The following is a 12,697-nucleotide window of genomic DNA, read 5'->3' on the forward strand; positions in this document are numbered from 1 at the left end:
TCAGGTCATGAACCTACCAGTCGTGGCCTCGAGCTCCATGTCAGGCTCTGTGCTGACAGCGCCGAGTCTGCTTCAGATTTTCTGTCTCCCTCTCTCTGCCCTTCCCCTGCTGGCATCCTCCCTCCCTCTTCCTCTCTCTCAAAAATAAATAAACATTAAAAATAAATAAATAAATATATACAAAAGAAGGGAGAAAAAATAAACTTGCTTTAAACATACACATATAAACATTAGCATTTTACAATTTTTACCCACTATTATCGCAATATCTACATTCTCCTGTTTAATCTTCAAGGCACTGCTGTGAGGTAGATAGTATTCTTCCATTTTATAGATGAGAAAATTAGGGCTTAGAAAGATTAAGAAGCCTTCCCTAAAGCCACATATATCAGGTTTTGAACTCAGGGCTTCTGCTTCCTAATCAAAGGCTAAATATACCATACCTCAGCTTAACCTCAAAATGAAGAAAGGGAGAGAGAGAGAAGCCTGCTGATGGAAGGCAAAGGCCAGCAAACCGGTCAGCAGATGTCTGTTAGGAAATAATTTGACCCAAGGGATACTATGAAACCAAGAGGTAGATGGTAACAAGGGACAGTGAAAAAATAAAGCAAAATGCAAGGGGTTAAGGGGTTTATAGACAGCACAGACTAAGGAGTCAAGAGGCCCAGAGTCAAGACCACAGATTAGGGAGTAACCATTTCCTAATTATGAGAGACAGGTTAGGTGTCCAGAAAATGAAGACTCAAGCCAAAGTGCTCTGTGATCTTCAAATCCTGAGCAGACTAGGAATCAGGAATACAGGGAGTCATGGAAGTAAATCAAGGTATCAGGAATCAAGAACTAGACCTTCAACTATGAAAGGGTACATCTGCCTTTAAATGGTCCTCCAGGGAAACTAAAAGCCTACAAGTAGAGTAGGAACATGAGCGTGACAGGACGCAGCTGAGTGAAAAGCCATGACAGGAACAGGGGAGCAGAGATGAGAAAATGTCCTCAGGGTCAAAAGGTACCTCGCTGTGCACAGGGAACATCTACTGTCATTGCCTAGCATGCCCTCTTCTGATAACAAAGCCCATCTCATCCGTTTGAGGAACAAATTTCCCCAACACGGCTCATGGGTTCAAGAGGGATTGGCTGCCTACTGGCCAGGCCTGGATTCCATGTCACAGTGACTGGCTCAGAGGTGAGTCTGTGACCAAAGGTAGGCCAGTCAGCATTGCTATGGTCTGAATATTTGTGTCCTCAGGCCCCACCAAGTTTATATGTTGAAATCTTAACCCTTAAAGATGGTATTTGCACGTAGGGCATTTGGGAGGTGCTTAGGTCATGAATGTAACTAGGGTTCCTATAAAAGAGATTCACATCTCACCCCCCAGAGATCCCTTACCCCTTCTACCAGGTGAATATACACCAAAAAAGTACCTTCTACCAATCAGGAAGTGGGTCCTCACCAGCCACACCAAATCTGCTGGCATCATGATCTTGGACTTCCAGCCTCTAGAATGGTAATAAATAAATTTCATTTGTTTATAAACTACCCAGTCTGTGGTATTTTGTTAAAACAGCTGAAAAGGACTAAGACAAGTGTCAACCTTGTAACTATTCTGGAGCCATAGGCAAAGAGATAATTGGTCTATTGAGCTTGCTAAGCCAGTAGAAGATAAGCTTGGAGCTGATACTGTCCACCTAGACTGTCTTTAGGGAAAGCATGCCTGAGAATAAAGCCAACAGCACAGAAGGTAGGGCCAAAATCAGAGGCAGACCAGAAGAGAAAGAAAATTTACCCTGAGAACATACTCTGGGGCCCTGCATCCAATCACTACATATTCATCCCCATGAATTTCTCAGGTGAACTGATAAATTCCCATTTTTGGTTAAATGTCACTTTCTCAAAGAGTCCTTGCTAATTCACTGTGCCCCCAGCCATAGCAGGATAGGGACAGCCATTCTGAAGTGCCCTATCTGATTTCTTGACCCATAGATATTATGAGAGATCATAAATGATATTGACTATTTTTAAGCCACAATGTTTTGAGATTGTTTCACAGCAATAGATAACTAATACAAAGTCCAAGAACAAAACAGCAAATGGTTATTAGCTCAAGGGCTAACTAACTCCAATCAACAGACAGTGGTCTAGAGAAAGTTGCATCAGCGCTGAGCAAGAAAGAGGTGAAATTAAATTAGTGGTGTCTGTCATGAAATGGGAAGTGATAGCGACTGTGTTTTTTATTTGCCAACCCTGGTCTAAGACAATTGATTATAGACCCTGATAACAATGTCCAAAGAGGGAAAGGAAGAAAAAGACAGGTACAGGGGGTAGCAAAAGAAGCACTTGACTTTAAGACACAAAGATTCCAATCTCAGCTACTTACCAGCCATGGGAGCTAGGGGAGGTTGTGAGCTTCTTTGGGGCTCAGTTTCCTCGCCTGCAAAATCATGAGAGGGTTAAATTAAATGAGATTGTAACACAGATGTCTGGCGGTAGGTCCTCAATAAGTGAGAGTGTGGTGGGAGTCCTGGCTGAGCCTAAACAAACTTTGGGTGTGTGGAATGGATGTGAGGTTCATTTGACTTTCAAAAACAGCAACAAGTCACAGCATTCAAGGCCTTCCTAAAGCTCTTCTCCCCAAAGTGCATCCTATGAAATGCATTCTGTCAAATACTAGTCATGTTGGATCTTAATAGGTATTACACAAATGAAGAGAGTTTGCTTACATATATTTATCAAATGACCCAGAAATCCCATTCCTGGTATTCACCTTGGAGACGTGAAAATTTATGCTTACACAAAAACCTGTACATGAATGTTTATGGCAGATCTATTCATAATTACCAAAAGACAGGAAACAACCCAGATATATTTCAACAGTATAAATAAACATCCATACCATGGAATATTATTCAACAACAACAAAGACCTAAACACACACACACACATACAGACCTAATAATTGATATATGAAACAACATGGGTGAGTCTCAAAAGGCATTACCTGAATAAAAAAAGCCAGTCTCAAAGGCTACATAGTATATAATTCCATCTATATGACATTCTTATAAAAGAGAAATGTCAAAAAGAAAACTATATTGGTAGAGAAAAGTCAGTGGTTGCCAGGGGTTAGAGAAGTAGGGGATGTGATTATAAAAGGGTAACACAAGGGAGTTTGGGGGTGTAATAACACTATTCTCTGAATGTGGTCATGGTTACACAAATCCACATATGTGTAAAATTTCGAAGAAGTATACACCAAAAAAAATGTTAATTTTACTGTATATTATTTTTCAAAATGAAATTAAAGGAAAAATACATGTAAATGTGGAAATTTGGGGACAGAAAACAGGATGCTTTACAATAGGAGTTCTCAGAGCCTTTAACATGCTTTACTCACATATTTAATAGGTATTAATTAACTGTATATTTATTAAATCACAAATGAGTATCTAATGGGGATGCCCGGCTGGCTCAGTTGGTGCATCATGTGACTCTTGATCTCAGGGTTGTGAAGTTTGGGCCCAACATTGGGTGTAGAGATTACTAAAAAATAAAAAATAAATCTTTTAAAAGAATGAGCATCTATGATGCTCAAAAACTAGAAGAGAAAATATGTAGCATTTCCCTATTTGACCACAGAATTTTTTTTCTCACAGCATCTGAGGATTCTGGTGTTTCCTGGATTCACTCTGGGAAATTCACATTTGGTAACAGGTATGAGCTCTTGCCTTGATATCTGGGATCCAGAGAAGACTAAAATGATAGGTTGTGAGTCAGGTACTATTTAACACCGAGTAACGGAGGGGCGCCTGGTTGGCTATATTAGTGGAATATGCAACTTTTTAAATCAGTTTTTATTTATTTATCTTGAGAGACAGAACGCGTGAGCACATGGCAGAGGGCCAGAGAGAAAGGGAGAGAGAGAGAATCCCAAGCATGTGGGGCTCGAACTGACGAACTGTAAGATCATGACCTGAACTGAAATCAAGAGTCAGATGCTTAAATGACGGAGACACCCAGGCACCCCTTGCATACAACTCTTGATCTTGAGGTTGTGAGTTCAAGCCCTACACTGGGTGTAGAGATTACTTTAAAAATAAAATCTTAAAAAAAAAACAACAACAAAAAACACTGGGTAATTGAGACTGCCCTATACAAATGCCAGGGTGAGGAGGTTACAAGTAATAAAAAGTAATAAATACTCTTCTGGTTTTTAAAACTTTTATGTATACATCTAAAAATACACACCAATATTTCTCTGTGTGTATGTGTGTGTGTCTCTCTCTGTTTCTCTACCACTCATTCATATGTGTGTGTGCACTGAAAAAAAGTCTAGAATCTAAAGGAATTCACCAAAAGACTGTTAGTGGCTAAATCTGTGGTAAAATATTGGGTAATCTGAAATATATTTTCTCTTCTTGCTTTTCTATTTTTCATGATTTTTCATGCTAGAAATGTGAATTACTTGTAAAACAAACAAACAAAAATAGCTAAGGATTTTTTAAAAAGAAAATTTAAAAGTAAAATTAGCTACAATTTATTTGAGCACCTACCATGTGCTGGGAACTATACAAATCACTTTCTATACATTATCTCTCATTTAGTCCTCACAATTTTTGTGAGAGGCATTACTACTATTCCCATTTTAAAGATGAAGAAATGAGACTCGAAGCAATTTGCCCAATTACTATGATGTGGATTGAATTTGGAATACAATTATAGAGGCGTACACATACACACCAGCTGTTTTCATATGCACTACACTTTTTTTTTTTTAATGTTTATTTTTGAGAGAGAGAGAAAGACAGAGCATGAGCAAGGGAGGGGCAGAGAGAGAGGGAGACACAGAATCTGAAGCAGGTTCCAGGCTGTGAACTGTCAGCACAGAGCCCGACACAGGGCTCAAACTCACAATCCTTGAGATCATGACCTGAGCCAAAGTTGGAAGCCCAACCAACTGAGCCACCCAGGTGCCCCATCATACGCACTACGCTTTAGAGAGAGCTGGCTCAGTTGTCTGAGACTCAAAACCCAGATACGACCACCTTTCCAACCCCAAATATCCCATAAATTCTCTCCTAGATAACTAGCCATGTGGTAGAGTAAAAAACTTGGCCACAATATTTTGAGGCTCCTCAAAATATTGCAAGAGGAGAGGTAGATTCCCCATTCCTCAAAATTGAGCTGATCTTGAGACTTGCAAATTTGTATCTGTATTTATAATTCAGAATTTCTGAATTCTGAATTGACAGAATATGGTAGAAGTGATGCTGTGTAAGTTCCAAAGGTGTTGCAGCTTCCACCTTCATACTCTTGGAACCCCAAAACCACCGTGGTATGAAGCCAAAAATGAAATACCACACAATGAGGCCCAGCCATTCCTGCTATTCCAAATGAGCCCATCCCCCAGCTAACCTTACAAATGAATATAGCCATATAAGTGAGCCCAGGCAAACCAACAGCAGAAAATAGTTCAGAGTAATATATTATTGTTGGTTTAAACCATTAAGTTGTGGGGTGATTTGTTATGCAGCAATAGCTAACTGATACAACTTGAATTGCTCTCTCTCAAGTTGTTGAGGAGCCTGTGCTGGGTCACTACTACAGAAAAATACTAATCTAACACAGTATGGTAAAAGCCCTTTTAGTGAGGTTCTCTTGCACCTCTTTCCTAATACAGAGATCAAGCCCACACTCCATGCCCAAGAAGTGACTACAGACAGGTCTCAGACTCCCTTTCATATAGACCAAAGGTTTATTCTTCTCAAAACAGAACTATACAACTGAACAGATACTGGTAAGAAAGTGAGGAAGATTACATAATAAAGAATATCAAAAGAGCTCCTTTTGAAAAACAACAGAATATAATCATAGAAGCATACATGCCCACAGCCAGCTACTCATATGCACTCTACTTTAGAGACAGCTGGCTCCATCGCATAGGAAAAATGTGTGCTGAAATCAATTAATTTTGTTTCCTTTGCTTTTATAGCACATTAGGTTTTCCTTCCAAGATTTAGTGAGTAATGAAACATATTAACTGTAGCAGGCTGAGTTTCAATTAAAGACAGAAGGCAAGGGTCATTTACCTACAACTAAATGCTTCTTCAATAATAACAGGCTCATGAGCAAAAGGAACTTGCTGCAAAGAGAGTATGACAAATTGTTACTACAACCATCATTTTCAGACACAAATGGCTCTAGACCAGAAGACCATACTAGCTCAAAACATGATATGAACCCACTGCTAACACCAAGGAATATTCCTTGCACGTTGGGTAACTCCCTGTCAAAATCGGCAACCATGATGATACGGAAAAAAATACCCTAGCTTCTTGAAGGTTATCCTCTCTCTTGACAGGATGACTCGGCATATTTTCATTTTACAAAATACTGGAATGTTGTCGCAGATTAATTGAACTCTTAAAATAACATCATAGTCTACATTTTAAAAGCAACATCACCAACAAAATAGTGCAGCGCTGTTCGGGGCTTGAGGATGACAATTCTTTTCAGAAGAGAGGGTCTCACAGGGAAAAGAACACAGATGGTATCTTGTAGCTCCCTCACAGCGGGTCACTTTACATTCCTTACTCTCTTTTAAATGCTATTGACAGAACGCCCTCTCAGTCTTTCCTTCCTCTTCGTTTCTCATATTTCTTGGCCGTCCTTTTGATTTCAATCACTTGGCCGCTTCTAATTCTCCCTTTCCTTGAACCTTAGTCTTCTCTTTTCTGCCTTACCTGATACACAAAGAGTAAGACTGCTCCTCATATGACAGCCCCGCATTTCTCCACTGTTAGCACAAAGAAAGAATTCTCTCTCAGACAGGGTCTGGTTACCCTGCAATTTTCTGTGTCCTTCTTTTCTCAAAGATACAAGTCAGTCAGTCTCTGTGTATGTCTTCTGTCTGTCTCGGTCTCTCTCTCCAGGCATCCAATCTGTGATAAAAGAGCGAGACTATGTTTGGTTAATGTTCTGACAAGTGAAAGTAGGACTTAATCATAAGCAAATTTTAAATAGCTCTTTCAAACATTTCCTTACAGTGGTACTGATGTGGTTTGAAGTGTTGGGGTTTGGAGCTGGGGGCCAAGAAAGAATTCTTGAGATATCTTCAGTGCAAAAGGTGATTTTATTAAAGCACGGGGGCAGGACCTGTGGGCAGAAAGAGCTGCACTGGGGTTGTGAAGAGTGACTCTTCAGGTTGGGAGGGGGTTAAGGATAGCATAAGTCTCTAAGGTACTTTGGAAACAAGGTTTCCTTCCAGGACCTTGAAGGGCTAGCTGCTGTTAGGAAAAGGTCATTTATTTCTGTTCAGTAAAAGCTCAGTCATGAGACCCTTCAGATGTGTATCAGTGGGCCATATGCTTGGAGTACCAGTGCCAACATATATCTTGGGGGTAGAGATAAAGGAAGTTTCCAAAGGAATTTTTATATGTTAAAGTACGTACAGGATCCTGGGGAGTTGGGATAACATTAAGCTAAGATTCCCTTTTTGCCTTCAGCAAAGTGTCATCACGGAGGCAGCTGAGCTCCTAGAGAAATATCACTGCCTGTTTCAAGGACTTGTCAATGGGCTGTAGGCAGTAAGGGAATTTAATTTTTCATTTGCCTTTGTTTCCCACATCAGTAACCAGACATAGCTTCTAACACAGAAGTGGAATTAAATTCAAGTCAACACTTACTTAGTGTCTACCACTTGCCACACCTCATGCTGGGCATAGAGATCTAAGTAAGGCTTAGGGTCCGCCATCAAGGAGAAAACTTATAAAGAAAAATTATAAAGAAAAGCAAAGAATAACAGTCAACTACTTGATGGAAAGCCTAACAAATATCACCTAAGTATCACCAATTGGAAAGAAGTTCTTAGTAGAGTGAGGTTCTGTTTTATTTTATGAATATAATTTATTGTCAAATTGGCTTACATACAACACCCAGTGCTCATCCCAACAAGTGCCCTCCTCAATGCCCATCACCCATTTTTCCTCTCCCCCATCACCCCATCCACCCTTAGTTTGTTCTCTGTATTTAATAGTCTCTCGTGGTTTGCCTCCCTCCCTCTGTGTATCTATTTTCTTTCCCCTTCCCTTCCCCCATGGTCTTCTGTCCACTTTCTCAAGATCCACATATGAGTGAAAACATATGATATCTGTCCTTCTGTTTTCTTTATTTAAAAAAAATATATTTATTTATTTTGAGAGACAGAGCATGCGCATGGGCGGGCACACACATGTGTGTGGAGGTGAGGGACAGAGACAGAGGGAGGGAGAGAATACCCAGAAGGCTCTGTGCTAACAACTAGCTCAATATGAGATCATGAGATCATGTCCTGAGCTGAAATCAAGAGCCAGACACTTAACTGACTGAGTCACCCAAGCACCCCTCTGTTTCTTTATTTTTAATATGGGTAAATGATATAACAAAACTTGCTTTTGCAGGATGATTATTATAGGAGTCAAACTAGACTATGACTGAATGTATCTTGCAACTCTGCAATTCAATTTCATTTCCATTTGATCATCACTGATTCAGCATCCATTTTGGTCCAGGTCCTGTGGAAATAAAAAGGAAATCTATAACCCCTAAAATGAAAGCACCCAGCATCTGAGGGAGTAGAGGGATACATCAAAAATATAATAAAGGGGGTGCCTGGCTAGCTCAGTCAGTAGAGCATGCTACTCTTGATCTCAGGGTTGTGAGTTCAAGCCCCATGGTGGGCGTGAAGCCCACTTAAAGAAAAAAAAATCTGAACATCTAAGGGTGCCTAGATGGCTCAGTTGGTACAGCATGCAATTCTTGATCTTGGAGCTGTGAGTTTGAACCCTACATTGGATGTAGAGATTACTTGAAAATAAAAACATTTTTAATAAAAATAAAAACTTATTAAATATATAATACAGTATAATTATGTGCTGTAATAGAGATACAGAAAATGTACCAGATCTTAGAAGACAGATGAAATTCTCCAGGTGGCAGTCTGGTGAGTAGGGAAAGACAGAAGAGGATATCAAAGGATGTTATAGAAGGGGGAGTATATAATAACAAGTAGCTCTCATTAAGGCCCTTCTATGTAGTGGTCACTATATTAAGGCCCTTCACAGTCAGTATTCTCAATAAATAAAGACTAGGGCTGCTTTGGTGGCTCAGTCAGTCAAGCATCTGACTTCAGCTCAAGTCATGATCTCATGGTCCATGGGTTAGAGCCCCACATCAGGCTCTGTGCTGATAGCTCAGAGCCTGGAGCCTGCTTCAGATTCTGTGTCTCCTTCTCTCTCTGCCCCTCCCCCACTCCCTCTCTCTCTCTCTCTCTCTCTCTCTCTCTCTCTCTCTCTCTCTCCCCCCTTCCCCCCTCTCCCCCCCCAAAAAATAAACATTTAAAAAATTAATAAATAAAGACTAGCTAGAGGGCTCCCCTTCTTGAAAACATCATACCCTGTTACCTTACACAGTTTGGTTTTAGTGGCTGTCAAGTCTATTGGCCTTGAGAGACTAACAGCTGATTGCCCAGGAGGGAAGGGGGCAAGCACTGAAACAGAAGCGCAAAGTGATGGATTCTCACCCTGTTGTTCCTATGTCGCTCTAGGGATATCCTTTAGCTTGCTAGTCCTCAGTTTCCTCATCAGCAAAATGGATTTATTACCAGCTGACCTTGTGAGGTTGTTGGGATAATGGATGTGGAAAAGGTTTTCAAGTCTATCTTAGTGCTCTGTAGGGAAAGGCCCAGGCTGGAAACTCACTTGCCTACAGGGGCCTGGAAGGTAACCTAATTGAGTGAAGCAGGCCTGTGGGAATTCTGCCAATTGTTATATCAGTTAGCTATTGCTATGTAACAAATCATCCTACAACTTAGTGGCTTAAGCCAACAATAGTATATTACTTTTCACTATTTTATGGCTTTGCTCTGTAGTTTTTCTGCTTCTATTTTGCCTGGGCTCACTCATATGGTATATTCATTTGTAAGGCTGGCTGGGGGCTGGGTTGATTTGGAGAGCAAAGCAGCTACTCCTTGTTGATTAAAGTTGAATGCACATACAAAATTGGGCCCCTTGCTGCCAACCTATTGTTCTTAAAATTTTTAAATATTTGTGTGTGTGTGTGTGTGTATGTGTGTGTGTGTGTGTGTGTGTGTGTGTAAATCCCTGATTTTTAAGTATGAACTATTTTCATTAACAGAAAACATTGTGTGACCCTACAAAACCCATCTATGGACTGGATTTAGGGTTTGGGCCACCAATTGGTAACCTCCATGTTAAGTAGTATTTTTAGCCAGCCTTTACTTTTGTGTGCAATCTCTTAGGCTTTCCTCAGGCACAAGCGGCCATATTAGGCCCACTTGGGCTCCCTCTCCTCGTCCTTTTGGCCAATGGTTCTCAAGATGTGGTCCACAGATCAAGAGAGTCAGCATCACCAGCATCATTCGAAATGCAGATTCTTGGAGCGCTTGGGTAGCTCAGTTGGTTAAGTGTTCGTCTTCGGCTCAGTTCATGACCTCACGGTTTGTGGGTTCAAGCCCTGTGTCGGGCTCTGCACTCACAACTTGGAGCCTGGAACCTACTTCAGATTCTGTGTCTCCCTCTCTCTGCCCCTCCCTTGCTCACTCACTCTCTCTCTCAAAAATAAGTAAATATTAAAAAAAAAAAATTTTTTAAAGAAATGCAAATTCTTGCCCCCACCACACCTATTGATTCAGACACTCTAGGAGTAGGGACTCTAGGTGAATCTCATGCTTGCCAGAGAGAACCACTGCTCTCCATACCTGAGAGGAAAATGGGTGGGAGGGATATTCAAACTGACTTTCAGAACTAGAGAAATTCTCTTCCTTGAGCACCACCAGGTAAGCCACAGGCTCCCATTTTTAATAAGATGAGATCACCACAAGCCAGACTGTATGGCACATACCAAAAGGGCCATGGACTCAGTACCTTCTGATCAAGACTTCACACTAGTTCTCAGTCCTTGCTATGCACTGGAATCAAATGGAGAACTTTACAAAATACTGATGCCTGGGTTTCCCCCGCCCTGAGAATCTGATGTACATGGTCTAAGGTTGCAGCCTGGCCCTCAAGAATCTTAACTGCTCTGCAAGTGACTCTAATTTTCAATCATGAGAATTAACTTGGATCTTGAAACAAGAGAAAAAAGAAATCGGTAACTGTAGATGTCTCTGGGGGAAAGCACTAAGGAATTAGAAGACTGAAAAAGAGTCTCACTTTTTTAATCTATTCTTATAATGGGAACTTCCTCTAGGTTTTTCTTCCTTGAATTTCTAGTGGATTAGCATTCTAGCCACTTCCCACAGAGCACAGTGCTTAGCAATGAATGCAAGTCAATGCTGTGCACGACTTGTCTTTGGGAAATTTATTTTCTTAAAAGAAAATGTTAGAAAGAAAGGGAAGAAAGGAGGGGGAGAGAGAAAGAGAGAGAGATGGGTAGAATGTGAACAAACAGGAAAAGGAAGAGCCATAGATAAGCAAAAGAAACAGTTTGGACAAAGTTTGGAGGTGAATTCTGCAAAGAGCGTGTAGAAATAATGAGACCAGCTTACCTAGAGCAGAGGTATGTGCTGGGAAAGAGATAAATAGGTATTACAGGAGTCTGATCTTAAACTGCCTGGGAGAAAAAGATGGGAGTGTATTAGGGTTCTCCAGAGAATTAGAACAAATAGTGTGTGTGTGTGCGTGCGTGCGTGTGTGGAGATATACAGAATTGGCTCATGTGATTTGGAAGCTGAGAATTCCCAAGATCTGCAGGATAAGTTAGAACCTGGAAACCCAGGAGAATTGACAGTGTAGTTCCTGTCTGAAGGCTGGCAGGCTTCAGACCCAAGAAAAACTAATATTCCAGTTTGAGTCTGAAGAGAGGAAAAAGTTGATGTCCCAGTTTGAAGGCAGTTCAGGCAGGAGAAATTCTCTCTTACTCATAGAAGGATGTGAATTTTTGGTCTATTTAGACCTTCAACTGATTGAATGATGCCCATCCGCATTAAGGAGGGCAATCTGCTTTACTCAATCTATGGACTTAAATGTTAAACTCATCTAAAAACACCCTCACAGGGGTGCCTGGGTGGCTCAGTCCATTAAGCATCCGACTCTTGATTTCAGCTCAAGTCATGATCTCACGGTTCGTGAGTTTGAGCCCTGCATGGAGCTCTGTGCTGACAGTGCAGAGCCTGCTCAGGACTCTCTCTCTCTCCCTCTCTCTCTGCCCCTCCCCTCCTTGCTCTCTCAAAATAAATAAATAAACTTAAAAAAAAATAGGGGTGCCTGGGTGGCTCAGTCGGATAAGTGCCCAACTTTGGCTCAGGTCATGATCTCATGGCTCGTGAGTTCGAACCCTGAGTCGGGCTCTGTGCTGACAGCTCAGAGCCTGGAGCCTGCTTCACATTCTGTGTCTCCCTCTCTCTCTGCCCCCCGCCCCCCCCCCCCCGCTTGCACTCTGACTCTGTCTCTCTCTCAAGAATAAACATTAAAAAAAATGAAAATAAAAAAATAAAAATAAAAACAACCTCAAAGAAACATAGTTAATGGATAGTGTACCAAATATCTGGGCATCTTGTGAAATTTAATAAAGGGAAATCTCACTAGAATGGAATAGAAGGCCAGCAGGGGGAGCTCTCATGCCCTACCACTCCTCATCAGTTGCAGATACCAACAGGGAGAGGGACCTTGCAGATGGACACTACTTTACCATCCCAGAAGGGGG

At 41.1% G+C, this 12,697-nt stretch overlaps 1 long non-coding RNA gene across 3 annotated transcripts in view; it reads right to left on the reverse strand.

The window, feature by feature from the left end:
- The window catches only part of LOC125929603 (uncharacterized), a 54,333-nt gene that overhangs the window by 23,136 nt on the left and 18,500 nt on the right, over nt 1–12,697 (reverse strand). For 2 of the 3 annotated variants that reach the window (XR_007459919.1, XR_007459917.1), the window contains 4 exons: nt 7,681–8,547; nt 6,739–6,936; nt 2,376–2,429; nt 1,423–1,497 (listed from right to left, as the gene is read on the reverse strand). This is a non-coding gene — a long non-coding RNA (uncharacterized LOC125929603). The remainder of the gene's footprint in view (nt 1–1,422; nt 1,498–2,375; nt 2,430–6,738; nt 6,937–7,680; nt 8,548–12,697) is intronic. The other variant, XR_007459918.1, reaches the window with a different exon arrangement.

The sequence above is a fragment of the Panthera uncia genome, chromosome A2 (assembly GCF_023721935.1).
Source record: "Panthera uncia isolate 11264 chromosome A2, Puncia_PCG_1.0, whole genome shotgun sequence".
In the NCBI taxonomy this organism is placed as follows: Eukaryota; Metazoa; Chordata; class Mammalia; order Carnivora; family Felidae; genus Panthera; species Panthera uncia.